The sequence below is a fragment of the Penaeus monodon genome, chromosome 4, assembly GCF_015228065.2.
Source record: "Penaeus monodon isolate SGIC_2016 chromosome 4, NSTDA_Pmon_1, whole genome shotgun sequence".
In the NCBI taxonomy this organism is placed as follows: domain Eukaryota; kingdom Metazoa; phylum Arthropoda; class Malacostraca; order Decapoda; family Penaeidae; genus Penaeus; species Penaeus monodon.
In genome coordinates this window covers 55,607,798-55,630,297 of record NC_051389.1, presented here as the reverse complement: position 1 = coordinate 55,630,297, position 22,500 = coordinate 55,607,798, and the positions used below count along the sequence as shown (strand labels likewise).

The following is a 22,500-nucleotide window of genomic DNA, read 5'->3' as shown; positions in this document are numbered from 1 at the left end:
CTTAATCATAGTAGCAGCCATAGTCATAACCACAGTACCAGTCACAGACATCGCCATAGTAGCAATCTTAGTCACAGTAGCAGTCGCAGTCACCGCCATAGTAGCAATCTTAGTCACAGTAGCAGTCGCAGTCACCGCCATAGTAGCAATCTTAGTCACAGTAGCATCACAGTCATGGCCCCGGCCGTGTCTCCAGCCGCCCCACCTGGCCATGTGGCGTCGCCGTCGCACCGCGCGCGTCGGGCCCTTCGGCGTTGCCTGTCGCCGCCCCCGACCCGCACGCCTTATAAGGAGGCCGCGTCACGCTTCGCATTCCCACCCGCCCTCTCCATCTCCAGCCGCCATGATAACGCGACTGATATCAGGAGGTCTTTCTTTATCGATGTCAAAATGTTAATTTCAATTATTTTCCTGCATATTATTATCATAGTCTTTTATTCTTCTCCTCTTTCCTCTTTTTCCTCTTCCTGTCTTTTCTTCTTTCCTCCTACTCCTCTTTCTAAAAATTTCCCTCTCCTCCCTCCTTCTTTCCCTTTTTCCCTCCTTCCCTCCTCAGATCAACGTCCTCTTCCCTTCCTTGAACGTTCAATACAAATGACTTCGATTGTCTTGTAAAACGAAGAAAAAAAAAAAAAAAAATGGAAGACGAAGGAGGAGAGGGAAGTGAAAAAGATGTGCTGTCAACCTGTCTTCTTCCTTCTATTGTTATCTAACGGACATGTGAAAATGTGACGTCACGCTAACCCCCGTACAAGAGCTTTATGAACACCGCCGTCCATGTGAAAAGTGAACATCATAAACCTGCACTAAGAACCAGTATCATGCAGGCTTCTTGAACATGCCGTCATGCAGTCACAGGTGATTTTTTTTTTTTTTTTTTTTTTTTTTACATCCGGGTTCCATCCTGATGAGGGTATTGCTAAAACTGAGAAAATGATAAACAAATAAATAAATACGAGAAAAAAATAAAATTTCAAAACTAGCTCTTATTGTGAATAAGAATTTTGACATCGAACAGGTATTAGCATTTCACTACCAATCTAGCAATAACCTCCTTTCTCCTCATCAAGCATTCTCTGATCAACATTCTCCACACTACAACATTCAACACTCTTACCTCTGCAACATTCTTACTTCTCTAACATTCAACGTTCTCCCATCTGCAACATTCAACGTTCTCCCATCTTCAACATTCAACCTTCTCCCATCTGCAACATTCAACATTCCCTCCACAAACAATATTCAACCTTCTCCAACCTGCAACATTCAACATTCCCCGCCCTTCAGCATCCAACATTCTCCCCTCTGCAACCTCCTCTCACCGGCCGGCACAAACATCGCCACAAGACAGGCAGAGTAATCGAGTGTTCAAGACACGTTCACAGCAGAGACGCCAAGTGGTGTTCGGGGAATATTCATTAATCCAAACCATACCGCCTACCCCGCCCTCACGCCTCCCCTTCACCTCTCCCTCCCCCGCCCCCACGCCTCCCCCTCACCTCTCCTTCCCCTCACCTCTCCCTCCCCCGCCCCCACGCCTCCCCCTCACCTCTCCCTCCCCCGCCCTCACGCCTCCCCGCCCCCAGGCCTCCCCATCACCTCTCCCTCCCCCGCCCCCTCTTGTCAAATCCGGACAGATCTTGGTAAAGGCCATCGCATCATCCACCCACATGGCGTACACAAAAGCATATATGCAATGGACACGTAATGCATACAAATATACATACACACATACTGTACGAATTATACCCCCTACCCCACCACACATACACACACACACACACACACACACACACACACACACACACACATGTGCCAGCCGCCGCATAAAAGAAAAGCATAAATCAATAGAAATAAAAACAATAAAACGCACACATGCTCACTCCTTAACGTCTGCTCCCACCCAAGTCACCGGGAAAACCCTCGCTCGCGATGTCCCTAGCTTCCGCAGAAACGCGCGGAGGGGGGGGGGAATAGAAAAAAGAGAGAGAATGAGAGAGAGGAGAGAAAGAGAGAGAGAAAAAAAAAAGCAGCTGGCAACTAACTCCCCGGCCGCTGGCACCTGCGCCGGGCTTGCGCGTGGCCCCGACAAACCTCCGTGATACTTCTCATTCCAGTTAAAAGTTGCTGTCATTGCTTTCTTGCGAATCCTGTTTTCCTTCCAAGACTAGACTAATTGCGACTATACCCTCCTGCCCACGCCTTCTCGTCTAGGGCTCCCCGCTCCCCAACAAACCCCTGAACTAGAGAAAGTAAGAGAGAGAAAGGAAACGAAGGAAAAACAGAGAAGCCCCCACGTAACCTCCCGCCTCCGATCGTCGTCGCCGCGGGACCGCCAAAATCTAAATTGCTGTTTATCGTACCGGCCGATTCGGACACGCTCGGCCGTGCCATTCGTCACCCTGCCCTGTCGCGTAACTGTAGGTCCTGTCTAGCGCTTTGTTTATCGACGGGAAAAATCAACCACGCATCGCAGCTCACAACCGCTGCCGAGGCCCCCGCCGCCGCCGCTGCCACTACAGCCGCCCGCACCACCCACGGTTACCGCCCGCTACGCTACGCTGGAACTAAGTGCCGCTTATGTAACTACGAAACGCCAGGGGGGCGGAGCATCGAATAAACATTCTTACGCCCGTGTAAACACCTTGTGCGAGCGTGCGCACGGACGTACACTACCACTGTTTAGTAAGAATACACATACGTAGAGGCACGTGTCGATACATAAGGGACATGCATGCAAACGTAAATACAGACAGCCAAACACAACAGTGAACACACTAACGCAGAAAGAGGACAAATACAAAAATAACACGGCGCGCACGCAAGCACGTACACATAAAAAGAAGCAAAATATTCGCACATGCAAACAAACAAAACGTTCGCGTGCACAAATAAACAAAACAATCGCACACAAACAAACAAATACAGAACATTCGAATGCACACAAATAAACAAAACATTCACACGTACACTTAAAACAAATGAACCACACACAAGTGAAACGGAGAGAAGAGGAAGGAGTGAAGAGAAGAAGAAAAAGAGATAAGAGAGAGAGAAGAGAGATAAGAGAGAGAAATCAGTTCACACTAATTCCAACAGCGACCACATATAACGATTATATATAACGAGTGAAAGCTGCAATTGCAATCTAGCGCCTTTTTCTCACTCGTACTGCCATGGTCAGGTAAGTGTGAAAGCGTGAACATTACACCCAAAACGAGCGTATAGCATTTGGACGCGCGAGTACGAGGGCGGGAGGGAGGGGGGGAGGACGATAGGGGTGGGGTGGGGGGTAGACAGCGTTCTCGTCTTGAAAGTTCCTGCTGCGCTCGAACAGCTAAACGTGTGAACGTGTGGGCAGTAGTGAATTCGAAAGGAACTACGACAACCAACTTTGATAATGGAGGAGAAAAAAAATATATAAATAAATCAATAAAGGTGTTTTACTGTTGATGGTGATGATGATAATGATAGTAACGATGATGATCGTCACATACCATAATGGTATTAACAACGAAAAAAAAAAAAAAAACTGATTGATAATGATGATAGTAACAAAAGCGAAAGAATATTAAAATACAAAGACGGCAATGATGAGTTTATAGACTTCTTCGCACGGTGTATAATCACAAAACCGTTCCATCAGACGAGTCACCGATTCCTAACAGCCTATTCCCTACGGCCTACCCGTTTATAGCCACGGTCATAATTCCTCTACCCCCCTTCCCCCTCCCTCAATCCCCCACCCCGACCCCAAGAATCTCTCTCCTCCTCAAGAACACGATAATCAGGTAATTAAGTAGCTAACGGGTGGTCCCTAATGATGGCACTCTGGGCTCTCCCCTCACCCCCCCCCACCGCTACCCATCCCCCCTCCACCTACTCCCGTCACCCCACCCAACCCCACCCTCCCCGCGCTCACTTCCGCCACCTGTTGGTCCCTCCTTCCCACTTCCGGCTCTTCCACCCACTCACCCACCTACCCCCCCTCCTCCACCCCCCTCTTCCGTTCTCAACTCCAACACCCTTTCCTCTAAAAGCTACTCCCTCAACCCCCTCCCTCCCTTACTCTGCCCTATCCTCCTCTAATCTGTCTCATAACCTCTCCTCCTGCCTATCTCTTCCCCTTTCTTGACCATACCTCGATCTACCCTCACCCACACCCCTCCCTTAGCACCCTCCTCCCACCCCGGTCGGGTCATGCACCCCACCCCTACTCTTAATTACTCTTCGCGTAAGCTTCGCACTCTTATCATTATCCTCCTCGTCTTCATCTTCGTCTTCGCCTTCTTCCTCTTCCTCACCACCTTCACCGTCATAATAATAATCATTATCGTCATCATCATTGCCATCGTGATCATTATCACCATTAACACCACCACCAACATAATCATCATCATCATCACTATCACCATCACCATCATCACCACCACCAACATCGTTCTTTTGGCGAACACGAGGCGAAACTAGAATCGCTCCCCCCTAAGAAAGGCCCTGAACACTCACTCATAATAAGTATGTCCGTCTCGTTCCTCTTCCTCAACCGATTTCATTAACGCCGTAACGTAATTTTGGCTGCGAGACTAACTGCCGGGTTTAGTGTCTGTCTGACCAGGTGTGTCTGTCTGCTTGCTGGATGACTGTCTGGCGATCTGTTTCCTTGCTTTCTGGCGTACCTCTATCTGTTTACTTGTTTTCCTACCCGTCTGATTGTCTGCGTGCTTGCCTCCCTGTCCGTTCCGCTTGTCTGCCTTGCATGTTTGCTTCCCTGCCTGTTTCCTGTCTTCCCCCGTCTTGCTTGTTTGCTTGCTTCTCTGTCCAGCTGTCTCTCCACCTGCCTCTCGCTCTCGTTCTTGTCTCCAACTACTTCTACCTCTCTATTGTCGGCTTAAATTGCTTGTGCTCGCCCTACGCAAATCGAATGCAAAATACTTTCACTTTCCATCCAGTCAGCAAGAACAAGCACGATTTACTGACCAAGCAGAGGAGCGATACTCAAACTCCGGGCAAGATGGAGTATCCAGACCGGCGGCTGACTCGAAGATGCAATTAACACGACTTTACGAGAACCGATCGACGCGGAAGTCACGAGGATTTGCATAATTGGCATTTGGCCGACATCGCACGCCAGAAACCTTCCAAAGTAAATATCCATGTAGTGACGCCTTCATTTTAAAGATTTCAGCAAAAAACAAACAGCAAAATGGAAAAGCATGCGACACCTATATTGCCCAGGTTTAAAAACAATAAAGAAAACAGCACCCAGCTACGTCCTGATTCCTTATTCAAACCAAAATGTGCACACAGGATTAAAACCAGGACCACGTATGCAAAACTTGAGAAATCTCTGACAACAAATTCCTATTCTAGTGTAACAGTGCAAAATCTGATTGCTCAAGTGTTGCATGAAATAGCAATGCTTGTCGAATTACATTAAAAGTAACTTCAAACAACAGGTAACCCTTAACCCTATGTTTCTTTTTTTATTAAAAGCAAAACTTAGAATTCGAATACAGAAAAGTTTCCTCCTTAAAACGTAGTCTGTACTTGACGAAGCACAAAACAAAACAATGGGGCCGTGATGTTACATAAACAGTTTACTTGATGTCAGTGACACACGTAAGAGGAATTAAATAACGCTTATACCATACGCACTGCATAATGCCCGGCAACGATATTGTTACAAATCCTTCACTTACTTACGTGACGAAGTTGTACAAGTATACAAACACACTTAGGGCTCGTCATTACACGCAAACATTAGCAGTCAGCACATCACTGTAACCATACTAATTCCCTGACACACCATAGCACTGTAATCACATTAGTTACAAAAGAATAAAAAAAAATCCAAATACCACCACAGCACTTAAGTCACACAAATCGTCGTAAACAAACATAGCACTCAAAATACACAAAAAAAACACCAATGGAACATCACAACACTTTAAAACCGCACGAAACACCGCAACACACAAATACAGAAAAAAAATCAACACACAAGCAACAGAGAATTCCTTCCCGGCGGCCGATCGAAAACTACCACCTTCCCGGACTCCTCCACACAACGTTATAACCGGCTGCCTACGTTACACGGCCTCGAAACCAACGTTACACAAGCCGAGCAGCCACCCTACCATACCTTCCCTCACACTAATAATCAGCTCCACCCTAGCCTAGCCCCGGCCGCAGCTGACGCACCCTAATCACCCTCATCACACTTAGGGGAGCCCCGCCCATCTCTCCGGCTCTTGGGTGAGACGACGTGACAGGTCTACTGGCCCCGCTATTATATAAGACAAGCATCGATTACCATAAAAGAAATTACTGTAAATGATAATTAATCCACAAGTACCCCTGAGTCTTTTCAAGCCCCCTTTGGAGATGAATGACAACGAGTCTACCGCTATCGATATATAATTAGACGTTTAAAAAATCATAAAAGCAATTACCAAAAATAGCAATAATAACAACCGCAATCGTGTTATCTGCAAATGCAGCTCCACCACAGCTATCAATGATTACGGTCTAAGAAAAAAAAAAAACAAGAATAAAAAAAGTACTATACGACCGCAATTACTACGACACAAAAACAAAATCCCGCATGACAACACCGTTAAGACAAAAACGAGAACAAAAGAAAACGAAGGAAAAATAAAAGAAAAAAGAGAAAACGAAAACGAGAACACAAACAATCACGAGAGAAGGGCTTCTTTTCCCTGACCATAAATAATTATTTTTTTTATCGTCAACAATTTGGTTTATACAATAATAAACGTAAGGTGAGGAAAACAAATATATGGCAAAGAGGCTAAATGAACTTAATGTTTCCTGTGCTGTCAGTTAATACGCCAGGTGGTCGTTGATCTGGATATGGGCAGGTGTAATAGAAGCGATGTTATTTTTATTCTCTCTCTCTCTCTCTTTATCTCCTTCATTTTCTTTCTCTTAATCTCCTCAATTTTCCCTCCCCCTTTATTGTTCCTCATCGTCCTCCATTCTTTAGCCATCTTCCAGTTCCTAGCACATTCTTCCTCTAAATTCCTTCTTCCTCCAACGCTACCAACTCCTCTCCCCCTAGCCGCCTCACAATTTCTTCAATTTTTCATCCATTATTTTTCTCCCCACTCTTTACCCTTACTTCCTCCACTCCTCCCTTCCCCAAATTCTTCCAGTTCCCCTCCTCTTCCTCTTCCTCCCCGCCTTTACCTCGCCTACTTTCTCGTCCAAGCACCCGGGGAACGGAAGTACCGACTGCCACCGTACAAGGAAGACACCTATTACAGCTGAGCGCCCCATCGAGTCCGCGGTCCGACCCGCCTCCCAAAACACGTGCGCGAAATGTAAACAAAACACCGTGACGTGCGGGGAGTGACAGGAAGAACGACATATTTTTCATTATCATGTTTATTTATTTGTGTACGTGGGGGAGGGGAGGGAGGGGAGAGGGAGATCTCCCTCCAACACGCACTTTTTGCGAGAGGAATGACAGAAAGTGAAAAATTTACGTTTTCAGTGAATGTGTATGTGTATAAGGCGACGATACACAATTAGCCAACTAATACAAATATCAAATAAAAAAAAAAAAGAAGATTAAAGAAAATTACATTAAAAAATAAACGTGGAAAAAAGAAACAGTTCTCTTTTCGACCCCTAATTAGCATGATCAAATTCCTTTCCTTTCGTTCACTTTTTTTTTGTCTGCGCTACACGCTCTCTATGCATATTAATGAAGTTCTCGCCTAATAACCCGGTGAGTTTCGCTAAAAAAGATACCTACGTGAAATAAGCAAATATTAAATCAGCTGAAAATTCGAAATAGATGACAGAGAGGGAGAGGAAAAGAGAGCGTGGGGTAGGGGAAGGGGTAGGGTAGGGGTAAGGGTAGGAGGAAGGAAAGACAGAAAGAAAGAGAGAAAAAGAGAAAAGAGAGAGAGAGAGAGAGAGAGAGAGAGAGAGAGAGAGAGAGAGAGAGAGAGGAGTGTGAAGAGAGAGATGAGAGAGAGGAGAGAGAAGAGAGAAAGAGAGAGAGAGAGAAGAGAGAGAGAGATGAGAGAGAGAGAGAGAGAGAGAGAGAGAGAGAGAGAGAGAGAGAAGAGGGGAGAGAGGAGAGGAGAGGAGAAGGTAGAGAGAGAGAGAGAGAGAGAGAGAGAGAGAGAGAGAAGAGAGAGAGAAGTGAATGTTTCAGCTGCGTTGTGATATATATGATATATAATATATATATATATATATATATATATATATATATATATATATATGGAAACACATTCAGAAACCCATACAAAAAGTAAAAGAAGATGCTAGTTTTCCCTAGCTTTCTTAAGCTATTCAAAGCCAGAGAGGGGGGAGGGAAATGAATCCTAGCATCATTATCTATTACTCATCGCATTTCCCTCTATCAATGAAAAGTAAATTGTGTCGACGGCACCGATTCACACCTTCAGCAGACCATGAGTCATGTGACGTGACATTACAACCGCGTCTTCCCCGTTACAACCGCACAAGCTCAGCCACGTCATCGCCGAGGAATGTATGAATGAATAAGCGGTTCGCCCAAAACGCTATTGAGAGAGGAAAATGGAGAGGAGAAACGCGAGAAAAAAGGAAAGGGGAGAAGGAAAATGTGAGAAGAGAAACGCGAGAAAAAGGGAAGGGGAGAAAGAAAATGTGAGAAGGGAAATGCGAGAGAAGACAAAGGTGAGAGAAGGAGAGGAGAGTAGGAAACTGCGAGAGTGTGAGAAATGAGAGATGCGATAGAGGGAAAGGAGAGAAGGAGAAATGCGAGTGATGGAAAAGGGAGAAGAGAATAACGAGAGAAAGAAAGGGGAGAAGGGACATGTGACAGAAGGGAAATGCAAGGGAAGGAAAGGCAAAGTAACTGAAATACAAGCGGGCTAAAGAAGGGAACTGCGAGAGAGGGGAAGGGTAGAAGAGAAATACGAAAGAGGGAGAGCGAAGGAGAAGCAGAGGACGGTAGAGACAGCATGGAGTAGAGAGGGAGAGGAATAGAGAAGGGGAATGCGGGAGAAGAAGAGCAAAGAGACCCGGAGGGACAGGGTGAAAAGCATTTATTGAGAGGAAGAGGGAGCAGAGTGATGAGGAAGGAAAGAAAGAAAAAGAAAAAGGGAAAGAAAAAGAGAATGAGAGTGATTGCGAGAAGGGGTGGACAGAGAGAGGGAAGGAGAAGACAGGGAAGTAGAGAAGGAGGGAAGAAGGAAGAGGGAAGAGAAAGAAGGACGGGAAGGGAAGAGGGAAGAGGGAAGAGGGAAGAGGGAAGAGGGAAGAGGGAAGAGAGAGAGAGAAGAGAGAGAGAGAGAGAGAGAGAGAGAGAGAGAGAGAGAGAGAGAGACGAGATAGCAAGAGAGAAAGAGAGAGGCGAGATACAAGAGAGAAAGAGAGAGACGAGAGGTTAAGAGAAATACAAGAAAGATTCAAATACAAGAATGAAAAAAAAAATAGAAAGAGACAGAATGGAGAGAAAACAAGCAGCGGGACTAGTGGGCGTACAAGGGCAAGGCTGCGGGTCGTGTGGGCGTCGAGGCGGAACTCGCATGGCCAGTGTGGGCGCAGGAATGGCACGCACAGAACGAGGGCGGCGCGGTCATGGTAGTACACGTAGTAGAGGACGAAGAATAACAACAATGATAATAAAACCTAAAAGAGCAAGAAAAAAAGAATAGAGAAAGCCGGCGAGTTCGAGTAACTAGCACATGGTTTACACGTGTGAAAGGCATGGGCAGGAGAGACGCCGGTGCGGTGTTTGTGCACATGGACAAAATACGTAAAGAGGGAAGAATAATAAGAATAAGAATAAGAATAAGATTAAGAATAATAAGAATAAGACGATGAAAATAGTAATAATGATGATGACGAAGAAAAGTAAAAAAAAAAAGAGAGAGAAAGAGAGGGAGGGGGAGAAAGGGAGGACGGGCGTTCACAAAAGAGCCAAGAAGGGAGAACCATCGTGGGCGTGGAAAGTGGGCGGTAGGGAGGAGGGAGGAAGAGGGCAAGAAACCCCAGTGTGTGTGCCTGTCACAAAGACACTTCCGGTTGGCAATAAGGAGGGAAAGTTGGGATCGAGGGGGGAGGGCAACCCCCACCCCCACCTGGCCCTCGGGCACCGACTGGCACGGCAGCGGAGCAACGGCAAAACAAGCGACAATCGCGCAAACAACTGCACGAGGGAACAAAGACCAGGAGTTGGATGCAGAGGTTCGCTTTCGACGGCGCGTGCGAGCAAAACAGATTCGTTGCTATTATTTGTAATTGCCGGCGACGACTTTCGCTCGCTACGCAAGTTCTCGAGGTTTGGGGGGAATGTTCTCTTTGTACTCCTATGGCAAAAAGTGATTTAATATACTCTCCGTCTGTCTGCCGGCCTCTATGCCTCTGCTCCTCTCTGTTCCTCATTTACTTACTTACTCACTTACTCACACTCACTCACACACACGCACGCACGCACGCACGCACACACATACACACACGCGCAAATACATATACATATACATAGACATGCACGTACGCACGCACGCACGCACACACATGCACGCACACACACACACACACACACACACACACACACACACACACACACACACACACACACACGAAAAACAAAACATGTGTCCTAGTTTATTTGGGAATTTATCGTGTATTTCAATCCAGGAAACGTAAAACAATTCTTACATAGTCGCGTATGCCACTCCACCTACCGCCCGTAACCCTCTTTCCTGAACAATTAAAACCCCACATAACAACCCGTAAAAATAATAAATATAATGGTAATAAATATTGCCTATTACCTAACACCTGATACGTAAAACCTATAACACAAAACACCTGCTAAACAACCTACGAACAGTACGCCTAATTACGAGTTTCATTAAAACACTCATTAAAACACAAAGACCCGAACTTCCCCATACTATTCATAACAAGAACAAACAGCATGGGCATTTAACGACATAAAAGGGACCGTGTATGCTTTGTTGATCTCACCGACGATGACTGAAAACACGTGAAAATATCTGGTAAAAATAACTGATCTAATGAAAGTTTCGTTGTAAATCTTCCGCGAACGAATTGAAGAAAACGTCGGACAACCGCGTAGGAATAAATCATTAACACGGAACGGATAAAATAAAGTATTAAGTAATTACCGATCGAAGGACGATGGGAGAAGAGATGTGGGAATCATCACGCGAGGACGTACCTGAAAAAAAAAAAAAATTAGCGTACATTGAAATATAATAATACAAGATAAAAAACTACGTTAACATTTTTATAGCTCTCCCTCGCTATTGTTTTACGAGCTTCAAAGTTCAGTCACATCTTGTCTCCAAAAGGAGTAACATGATGGGCCAAAATACAGACACGCACATACACAATAATGATCGCTTACAAACACATGCACATACGCGCGACTCACTCACTCACTCACTCACTCACTCACTCTCTCTCTCTCTCTCTCTCTCTCTCACACTCTCTCTCTCTCTCTCTCTCTCTCACTCTCACTCTCACTCTCACTCTCTCTCTCTCTCTCCTCATCTCCTCTCTCTGTCTTCACTCTCACTCTCACTTCATCTTCTTCTTCCTCTCCACCCACTCTCTCTACACCTCTACTTCCTCTCTCTCTCACCCCTTACTACCTCTTCTCCACAATTTGTACCTCAAATGTACAACAAGCTCTCTTCACTTAAGGCTTCGCTTGTATACGCCCTTTAATCCCCTGTACCTCCAGTACGCTCCAAGTAGCAAGTAGCAACGCCCTCTATAAACTATCTCTGTACCCCTATCCCCTCCACCCCCACGCTACCTTTACCCAAGTCAAACCCTCCTCCCCCCTCCCTCCCTTTCCCTTCCCCTACCCCTTCCCTCCTAACCCACCCCTTACCCCCTCCGCCCTTCCTTCCCTCCCCTACCCTTAACCTTTCCCCCCTTCCCTCCCCACTCCATCTCCATTCGAATCCCGAGAGAGACGATTAGAGTCACACCCTCCCCAACTCACTTCTCGAACCCAAAATACCCTTGCCCTCCTCCTCCCTCACCTCCTCCCTCTTCTTTCGCCCCCCACCCCTCCTCTCCATTCCACTTCCCTCCTTTGTGGAGATAAAGGAGGGAAGTGGAAGTGCCACCCTTTCCCTCCTTTTCCTTCTTCCTATATATTCTTCTTCCTTATTTTCATCCACCATACCGCTCTCTTCGCACTCCTCTTCCCTCCTTTACTACCTACCATTCCTCTCCCACGCCTCCTCCCTCCTCTCCAACCCACCGTACCCTTCCCGCAACCCCTTCCCCCCACTTTATAACCCAACGTCCCTCTCTCTGCCTAACCCTTCCTCCTAACCCCCCCCCATTTTTCACCTAACGCCCCCCTCCCCTTCCCCTCCCTCCCTCCTTCACCCCTTCCCCATGCCCTCTCCATCCCCTCCCTCCCTCCTTCACCCCTTCCCCATGCCCTCTCCATCCCCTCCCTCCCTCCTCTTTCACCCCCTCCTCATGCCCTCTCCATCCCCTCCCTCACCCTTTTCCCACCCCCTACTCCTCCACTCTCAGCCCAAGAGCATCCTCAGGAAACACACGAGAGACGCAGTGACGTAACACCGGACCCCCCCCCCCCCCCAAGGGTCACCGAGGCTTAGTCACGCTCCTCCTCAAGTGCCGCGGCTCCTTCACCTACGCCTTAACCCTCATCACCTCATTCTTCGCACATATACCAAGTTGTTGATACAAGTTGATTGTGTGAGAGAGTAAGTGGGTGAATGAGGGAGTGGGGATGAGAGCTAAAATATGATTGAAAGTCAAGGAAGTAAACGTTACTGACAATTCATTTATTTATTTATCTACTCATCTGACTATGTATTTAGGGTAATCCAATGTATGTCTGTATGCCGGGGGAAAGGGAAGGGGAGGCGAAGGAAAAAGAGAGAGAGAGAGGTGAGAGTGAGAGTGAGAGAGAGTGAGAGTGAGAGAGAGAGAGTGACGAGAGAGAGAGAGGAGAGAGAGAGAGAGGAGAGAGAGAGAAGAGAGAGGGAGAGAGAGAGAGAGAGAGGAGAGAGAGAGAGAGAGAGAGAGAGGAGAGAGAGAGAGAGAGAGAGAGAGGAGAGAGAGAGAAGAGAGAGAGAGAGGAGAGAGAGAGAAAAAGAAGAGAAAGAGAGAGAGAAGAGAGAGAGAGAGAGAGAAGAGAGAGAGAGAGAGAGAGAGAGAGAGAGTGGAGGAGAGAGAGAAAGAGAGAGAGAGAGAGAGAGAGAGAGAGGGAGAGAGAGAAGGAGGAGAGAGAGGGAAGAGAGAGAGAGAGAGAGAGAGAGAGAGAGAGAGAGAGAGAGAGAGAGGGGGGGGAGGGTAAAAAAAAAAAATAAGTCAACGGAAACAACCTGGAAGGGAATGAAAAGAAAGCACTACGAGACAGAAAAAAAAAGAAAAAAAAAAAAACATAAAGAAGGAAATGGTGCATACAAGAGTGCATGCATGCGTGAATGCTCAACACGCAAGACATAGACAGGGGGTAAGCAGGCCACGGAGCGAAAGAACGGAACAGAGCAATCTAACAGTAACAGGCAGATGACACGGACGATGACGCCCCCTGCCCCTCCCCTACCCCCCTGCCCCCATCCCCCTCCTTTCCCTCAATGACAGAAAAAAAATATCTTAATCTCTTAGCCACAAATGGACCACAGACAAAAATTTAAATCACTTGAACTGTAACTAGCTGAGTATCACACGTTAAAAAAAAAAAAAAAAAAAAAAAAAAAAAATTATTCCTATCACACCTCCAACGCCACACCCTCGCCACGCCTCTCGCCACGCCCCCTTTGGACCTCCCGCCCTAACCTCCCTGCGTGCTTGCCCTCACTCAAGAGACGCGCTGCTCACGAACTCACACAAAAGGCCCACAGCAATTTTCCTCAGCAGTAATACCAACAGATCATCAAGGAAACATAAAAGAGACGAAAGGAAGACAGAAAAGGAATAGAGAAAAAACGAGAAAGGAAAAAAACAAAAAAAACACGGAAAACAACGAACTGAAGCAACGAAAGAAATGATAGAGATAGAGATAGAGAAAAAAGAGAATGAAGCCCCGAAGAAATATATAAATAAAACTAAAAACAAACAAACAAATAAAGAAATAAAAAAGAAAGCAATAAATAATGCCATATGGGAGGCTCCCCCGACTGTACATGGCGCCATCATCGCAGCGCTCACAGCCGCGTTCAAGCCAAATGTGGAAGTGATTGAAACCGGCCTTTATGCACGCGTCCTCAGACTGGGAGAGAAACGAAAAGGAGGGGGAGGGAGGGAAGGAGATAGAGGGAAAAGAGGAGGGAAGAGTGGAGGGAGGGATGGAAGGAGATAGAGGGAAGAGTGGAGGGAGAGAGGGAGGGAGGAAAGAATGGAAGAGTGGGAGAGAAAACGAAGAGGTGGGGGAGGAGGGAAGGAGGGGGGGGATAGAGAGAAGGAGAGGGAGGGAGGAATGGAAGAGTGGAGGGAGGTCAGAGTGAGTGAGGATGGGAGAGAGGGTAGGAGGGACGAAGGGGGAGCGGGAATGAGAAAAGGATGGAGAGTGAGGAAGGAGGGCGCGGAAGGGAAGAATGAGGGTGGTAGGATGCTGACTGTGTAGTAGTGGGCACGATCACTAGATATGATCTGAAATTATTTAGTAATCTTGGTTGAGATCTCAGGAACCCACCTAACGACCGCGTAATGTACACGCAGTCAGGCAAGTGTACAGGAATACAAGAACACACGCACGCACGCAGGCGCTCGCACACACACACACACACACACACACACACACACACACACACACACACACACGCACACGCACACACAGGCGCGCACGCACAAACAAACAAACAAACACACACACAATCTACAATAACTGAAGACTACTGGGTCTCCTATCTGACACCATTATTTCCCAGCTTCTGTACGAGAAACGCACCAGTTCCGATACGTGAGAAATCAGAGGCCCAAAAACAAAACAAACAAACAAACTGAATAAACAAACAAAGTCACGTCCCCGAGAAAAATGAGAAACAAAAACCAACAACGCAACAAACAAACAAAGCATGTAAACACATAAATATATCACATTCCCTATCAAATACAAACACCAATAACAAACACACATCGCCTCCTTAACTCAAGATCGCTAACGGCCAAAGGCGAAACCGTTACCCCGAGGCTGTGACTAAAGGGTAGAGGCGGGGGTGGGAGGGGCATGGGAAAGGAGGAGGGGGAGGGGGAGGGGGAGGGGGAGGGGTAGCGGGAGGGGCATGGGAAAGGAGGAGGGGGAGGAGGAGGAGGAGGGGCATGGGAGAGGAGGAGGGGTAGCGGGGGAGGGGCACGGGAGAGGGGAGGAGGAGAGAAGGAAGGGAGAGAGGCATGGGAGAGGAGGAGGGGTAGCGGGAGAGGGAGCAGGGGGAGAGGGAGTGAGGAAGAGGCCATAGGGGGGTTGACGATCACTTGCATCGTGTCGCTTGCAACACTAATCTGCCACGGGGGACTTGATCGGAGGATATCGGGGTTCGAACTGATTAATGGCGACTGTTTTTCCTTTTCTTCCTCATCATCTCCTGCAAAACTCACCCAATTAACATGCGCATACTATTCATTAAGCCCTTATACGAGACCCGACATCACACAGTTAACCACAAACAACAAAAAAAATAAACAGATATATATTCAAATAAGTAAACCTCAACATATTACAAACAACCGACAGCCCAGCCACACTCGCCTTAGAAACAACAAAGCTCACGGACGAAGACCAGCTCACTGCAAGCACAATGGACAACAAACATCTTTTGAATCCGTTTCCAATAAAAAAAAGAAAAACAGACAGGGCAATAACCCGCTATTAAACATCGACTTAACATTCCGCAAACACTTCCAAAATTCGAACACTTTAAGAAGAAAAAAAAAGAAGAGAAAGAAGAAAAGAAGAAGAAGAAGAAGAAGAGGAAGAAAAAATAGAAGAGGCAGAAGAAAAAGAAGGAGAAATAATAACAATAACAATAACAATTAAAAAAATAAATAATAAAAATACAAAGAAAAACAGTAGAACAAGAAAAGAAGAAAAAGAAAATCATCATCAGAATACAGGAATTATTAATTAGGGGCAAGGTCTAGTTAGGTCAGTTATCTCCCGCTTAATTAGCCCCTCGACCGAAGCGGCCACCCAGCCCAAGAGCCCAGCGTGAAAGGGCGGGCCAGCAGCGCCACCGTGTCTGGGAGATCGAGAGCGAGATGCCGAGGACTGTCTGAGTGGCTCTGTCTGGGGAGCTCTCGTGTCTAAGCGCCCCGGTGTCTTTGGGATGTCGATGTGCTTTTTTATCCTCGGAGAATATTGCTAAATTTTAATAGTATTCTTCGTATGAATGTGTGCTGCAATGACGACGGTATACAGGCATATAAACAATTAAAATGCAAAGATGCCAAAAGCCCAGATCCCTTCCATCCTGGCAACGAAGGTATCCTGCTGCCCTAGATAGTCGCCGCAACGGATAATACACGGGTCCTTGGCATCTTCAACATGCACTCCCGGGAAGATAATTCACCCACTTTTTTTCTTTCTCTTTCTCTTTTTTTTGCCCCTCGGTTCTCGTTCTTCTTTCCTTCTTTCTAGTCTGTCTGTCTCTGAGGGTTTGCCTGTCTCCTCTCTCTCTCTCTTTCTCTTTCTCTTTCTCTTTCTCTTTCTCTCTCTCTCTCCCTCTCTCTCTCCCTCTCTCTCTCCCACTCTCTCTCCCACTCTCTCTCTCTCTCCCCACTCCCACTCTTTCTCCCCCACTCCCACTCTTTCTCCCCCACTCCCACTTTCTCCCCTCCACTCTTTTCCCCACTCCTCCTCTCTCCCTCCACTCTCCTCCCCTCCTCTCCTCCCTCCCCCTCTCCTCTCTCCTCCCCTCCCCCTCTCCTTCCTCTCCCCCTTCCCTCTCCCTTACACCAACTCACACAAGAAGGAAAGAAAACCCCGGCATCCGTCATCATCTTCGCCTCTTTTCCCTCTTTCTCCTTCACGCAGTCGCAATTATTGGCAATTTCGCTTTTTGGTTGCGAGAGGGACCTTGAGCTGTCTGCAACGTCTTCAACACGCACGGCCGAGATAATCACATTCTGCGTCCGCATATTCAACCTCTTCCTTTTTTTCCTCCTCCTCCTCCTCCTCGTTTTCCTCCTCCTACCATGAACAATCTTTCAGCCTCTCCTCTTCCCATTTTCGCCTCCATCTGGCCGAATCAATAGCAATTAATCCGATTAATCAAACTAAATAATTTCCAGTTACCAAACCTATCGTTTTCCCATCAACTGGCTTCACCATTAATACCAATCCTCTTCACTCCCCTCCTCCTCCTCCACTTCTACTTCTCTCTTTCTCCCGACACTTCACTACCTCTCTCTTCATTTCTTTTCTTCTTCCTCCTCTACTTATACCCTCCTCCCTCAAATTCCTTTCTCCATCTCCCTTCACCCCTATCCTCCTTCTCTTTATCCCTTCACTCCTATCCTCACCCTTCTTTCATTCCTATCCTCCTCCTCCTTCTCCCTCCTCCCTTCACTCCTATCCTCCTCCTCCTTCTCCCTTCACTCATATCCTCCTCCTCCTTCTCCCCCCACTTCCCCTCTCCCTCCTCTTCCACTCTGACACCTACACCTGCTTCCCAACACGTTACACACTACATAACTACACAGCATCACGAGCAAAACACTAATAAAGGCTTGCGAGTTAGCCCCAACCCGGCTATCTTCCGCGCTCATGTTTTCCCCCCGACGCTCTTGTCAGTAGGTGATTGTTTGTCTTAACCGCGGGCTGTTCTCATCTCCCTCCATCCCAATATCATCTTTCTCTAGTCTTCTTCGATCATCGTCATCTCTTCTTCTACTTCTACCTCTTCTTCTTCTTCTTCTTCTTCTTCTCTTCTTCTTCTTCTTCTTCTTCTTCTTCTTCTTCCACATGCTCTTCTCATCTCCCTCCATCCCGACATCTTTCTCCCGTCTTCTTCAACCTTCAGGTGGAAGAGGAAGAGGAAGGGACGGGAGGATGAGGATGAGGATGAGGAGGAGGAGGAGGAGGGAGGAGGAGGAGGAGGAGGAGGAGGAGGAGGAGGAGGGAGGAGGAGGAGGAGGGAGGAGGAGGAGGAGGAGGAGAGGAAGGGGACGGGAGGAAGGGAGAGGAAGGAGGAAGGGACGGGAGGAGGAGGAGAAGGAGAGGAAGAGGACGGAGGAGGAGGAGAGAGGAGGAGGAGGAGGAGGTGGAAGAGGAAGAGGAAGAGGAGGAGGAGGAGGAGGAGGAGGTGGAAGAGGAAGAGGAAGGGAGAGGAGGAGGAGGAGGAGGAGGAGGAGGAGGAGGAGGAGGAGGAGGAGGAGGAGGAGGGGAGGAGGAGGAGGAAGAAGAAGAAGAAGAGAGGAGGACCAGGAGAAGGAAGAAAGAGGAGGAGGAGGAGGAGGAGGAGAAAGAGATCAAGAATGTAGCGCGAACGAAAGCGAGCTAACTCAAGAAAAGAAGGAGGAAGAGAGAGAGGGGGAGGAGCAGCAAGTGCAGTTTCTTGGCAAAAGAGAGATAATCTATGAAGATAAAATACGAGATTCCGCCGGATGCCAATAAATCTTCAGCGGTCACTTTATAGTCTTCTCAAATACAAAAATAATATCACTCGCAAGAATACTAACTCCTGCACCTGTTCCTTAACACAATCAAACAATAATTTAAAAAAGAAGTGAAAACTCAGCACTGGCTGCAAGGGAAAGGGTGAGAAAAAGGAAGAAAGGAGGAGTGAAAGAAAGGGGAAAGAAGAGAGAGAGAGAGAGAGAGAGAGAGAGAGAGAGAGAGAGAGAGAGAGAGAGAGAGAGAGAGAGAGAGAGAGAGAAAAGGAGAGAGAGAGAGAGAGAGGAGAGAGAGAGAGAGAGAGAGAGAGAGAGAGAGAGAGAGAGAGAGAGAGAGAGAGAGAGAGAGAGAGAGAGAAACAAAGAAGAGCCCCCTCAGCGCCTTTCAAAAGAACCAAAAGACCCGCTGCTCACAGCTCCCTTACGAGGTCATTTCCGATCGGGCCGACTATCACGAGGCACGGAATTTCCTCCACACAAAATTAAGGCCTCAAAGTTCGGTTGTGGTCGAATTATCACGTCGATTTTTTTTTATATGATGAACTAACGCTTCTGTTTTCCCTATTGATAAAATAACCAACTAAATTACCCAAATTAACCCACATATGGATAAAAATTAAACGTAAATATAAACAAATCAAAGCCATCTTTCTACAAACAACAATCTAGTATGCAACGCACAACAAGAGCAACTTGCAACCCTAAGCTTAGAATAACAATAATGCCCCAAATTATTGCAGAAAGAAACTCGGTTGTCATCGGAGGAAATGCCCTGCAACGTATCAACACTTGCAGACCTAGATCAACACCAACAGCGCACAAGCAAAACCCAAACAATAAAAAGAAGAAAAAGAAGAAGAAAGAATGAAAAAAAAAGAAAAAAGAAAAAAAGAATTCGAGGAATGTGCCTAAGGTGCATCACAAGGCCCACGCCCAAAAACGGGTTGTCAAACAAACTCACTCGGATACAACACGCGCGAGTAGCGATAGACATATAATGGTGCAGGAGAGAAACAGACGAGGGAGGGAGGGAGGCAGAGAGGGATGAGAATAGTGACGGGGATGGAGATGGAGATGGAAGAGAGAAGGGAGAGAGAGAGGGAGGAACAATTGGGATGGGAAGGAAGAGGGAGAGAGATAGAAATGGCGAGGGAAGAGAGGAGAGGGGAGAGAAAAGAGACAAAGAGACAGAAAAATACCTAACAACCAGAGAAACGAGACGGGCTTCCTAATGTCCCCCATATCTCCCCCTCAACCCCCCCCCCCCCAGGGAACCACACCACCTCGATGCACTTCGTCATGATCCTGGCGCTTGTCCTTCGCAACTGGCCCAGTTTAAGGGTCTGAATGTCCGAATATACGAACGTCTAAGTGTCAGAATAACTGAGTGTGAGAGTGTTTTGAGTGCGTGAATACTTGAGTCTCTAGCGCCCGAGTGTCTGAATAAGTGAGCTTGAGTGCCTCCATATATACTGGAGTATCTGATTATCTAAATGTCTGAATAAATAACCACACCAAATACCCAAATAACTCTGCACGTGACTGCCTGTCTGAGTAACTGACAAAGAAAGTATCTGAACGAGTGTCTGACTGTCCGAATGTCTGAGATGGTCTGAGTATCAGCGGCCACAGCAAAGTAATCGGAGTGGCGGCGGTGGGTGTTGCCGGTAACACAATCAAACGATGTTTTGCCACCGCCCTTACATACTTCAGGCACCCCCTCGCCCGCTCTCTTGTGCAGCGTTTATCGTTAGTATTAATATGATTATGATGATGATGTGATGATGATGATGTGATGATTATCATTATCATTATTATATTTTATTATCATTATCATTAACATCATAATATCATATCATTACCATAATAACAATTTTCATCCCCATCATCACCATCATTATCGCAGTTAGCATTATCAATAATTATTATTGTTATTGTTAATTGTCGGTTGTAATGGCAGGGATGGTGAAGGAAAGAAAGAAAAAAGGAGATGAAGAAAAAATACATGACAACAAAAGAAAAGAAAAGAGAAAACGAAGACGATAAAGCTTATTATGACCGTACAACCTTCGCCCGCTGTAAACATACAAAATATGAGCACTCGCACTCGCACGTAAAACGATGTGCATTAATTAATCAATTTATTCGTAATTATATATGTATGTGTGCTTGGGTATCTTTCGGAATAAATTATGTTTATATGGTAATCAAATGAAAATAAGAAGCGCATGAAGACATGTATACTATAGAGAGGGAGAGAAGGAGAGAGGGAGGGAGAGAAGGAGAGAGGGAGGGAGGGAGAGAGGAGAGGGAGAGAGGGAGGGAGAGAGAGAGAGAGAGAGAGAGAGAGAGAGAGAGAGAGAGAGAGAGAGAGAGAGAGAGAGAGAGAGAGAGAGAGAGAGAGAGAGAAGAAGAGAGGAGAGGAGAGAGAGAGTGAGTGTGTGTGTAGGGGGTGGGGGTGCGTGCGTGCATGCATGCGTGAGTACTTACATGCGTTTCCACATGTCCAAGTGCAAATATCCACTGGAATCCCCTCCCCCCTCCCCCACACACACACTTTTCCCAACCAAGCCTCTCCATCCCCATCCCTAATCCCGGCCGCCACAGAAGACCTTGTAATCAACCGCCTCGACCTCGAAAACCCTGAAACGCGACCGTCGACCCAACGCAGTGATCCGTCTTCAGGCCGGTCGATAGAGGCGACTTGGAGAAGACACAGCTGACCTTTAACTTTTTTTTTCTTTCTTTTTTTTTTGGGGGGGGAGGGGGAAGGATAAGGGTTATACACGTCGACATGGCCGGTTAAGTCGACGACATGGCCACGGATTACGTAAGTTTATTATCTCCTTCGGCTTTTTAGTTTTTGTTGTTATCTTTGTTTATGTTGTTCTCAACGACGCGGCTGTGATCAAGGATCCTTTTTTTTGTTTTTGTTTTTTGTTCAGATTTGTTTTTTTTATTTATATATTCTTGATTTTACCGATAACACTGCCGGGGTCAAGGATGCTTCGACAAAGGTCAGAATGAGTCACGAAACGCAGAGAGGGAATAAGGTAAGAAAACTGGAGGAAAAAAGCAACAGAAACGAAAGACGAGAGGCAAGAAATGAAAAAAACAAAGACAAATAGGATTGAAGTTCACTAGCGTACAAATTAGCAAATAAAAAGTCTTTCAGGCTCCCAAACATGCCAGAAATCACGGCAGCTGAGCAATATGCATACGTGCACATAACCCCCCCCATCCCTGTTTGCATGCTTGCTTGTGCGCGCGTGCACACAAGTCAACACTGCAATGCAATTACATTCCGGGCGTTCCAGTGTGCCTATCATACCGGCGAGGAACCGAAAGCGTCCAGTTATTATATGGCAAAATGACACCCTTCAACAACAAGCAGTAAAAGAGGTTTCCTGCTACTTAAGTATCAATCGGGAAGGAGGGGAGAGAGGGGGGAGAGAGAGAGAGAGGAGAGAGGGGAGAGGGGAGAGGGGAGAGGAGAGAGAAAGAGAGAGAGAGAGAGAGAGAGAGAGAGAGAGAGAGAGAGAGAAGAGAGAGAGAGAGAGAGAGAGAGAGAGAGAGAGAAGAGAGAGAGAGAAAGAAAAGAGGGAGAAAAGAGAGGAAGAGAGAGAGAAGAGGGGTGAAAGTTAGACGATGGAAAAGGGGGAAGGAGAGAGGGGAGGGGAGGCGAGAGATGGGGGGGCAAGGGGAGGGGAGCAGTGGTCATCCACAACTTTTCTCCCATCACTTTCAAATGGAAACAGAGGAAGGGAAGTTTAGTCACTCCCTCTCCCATCACAATGCAATGGGGAGACGGGGACAGACCCAGCGAAGATCAGCCATCAGAATAATGGGGAGAAATAGGGGGGATAGTGCCAGCGAGGGTCAAATATTCCCCCATAA

General features: G+C 46.8%; 1 protein-coding gene across 6 annotated transcripts in view; it reads right to left on the bottom strand.

Annotated features, from left to right (window-relative positions):
- The window catches only part of LOC119572369 (F-actin-monooxygenase Mical-like), a 120,290-nt gene that overhangs the window by 48,291 nt on the left and 49,499 nt on the right, over positions 1-22,500 (bottom strand). The window contains exon 1 of one of the 6 annotated variants that reach the window (XM_037919443.1): positions 11,160-11,178. The exons of the other annotated variants lie outside the window; for them this stretch is intronic. The gene's annotated coding sequence lies outside the window, so the exon portion shown is untranslated. Of the gene's footprint in view, positions 1-11,159; positions 11,179-22,500 lie in introns of those variants that run through there. 6 annotated transcript variants of the gene reach the window in all.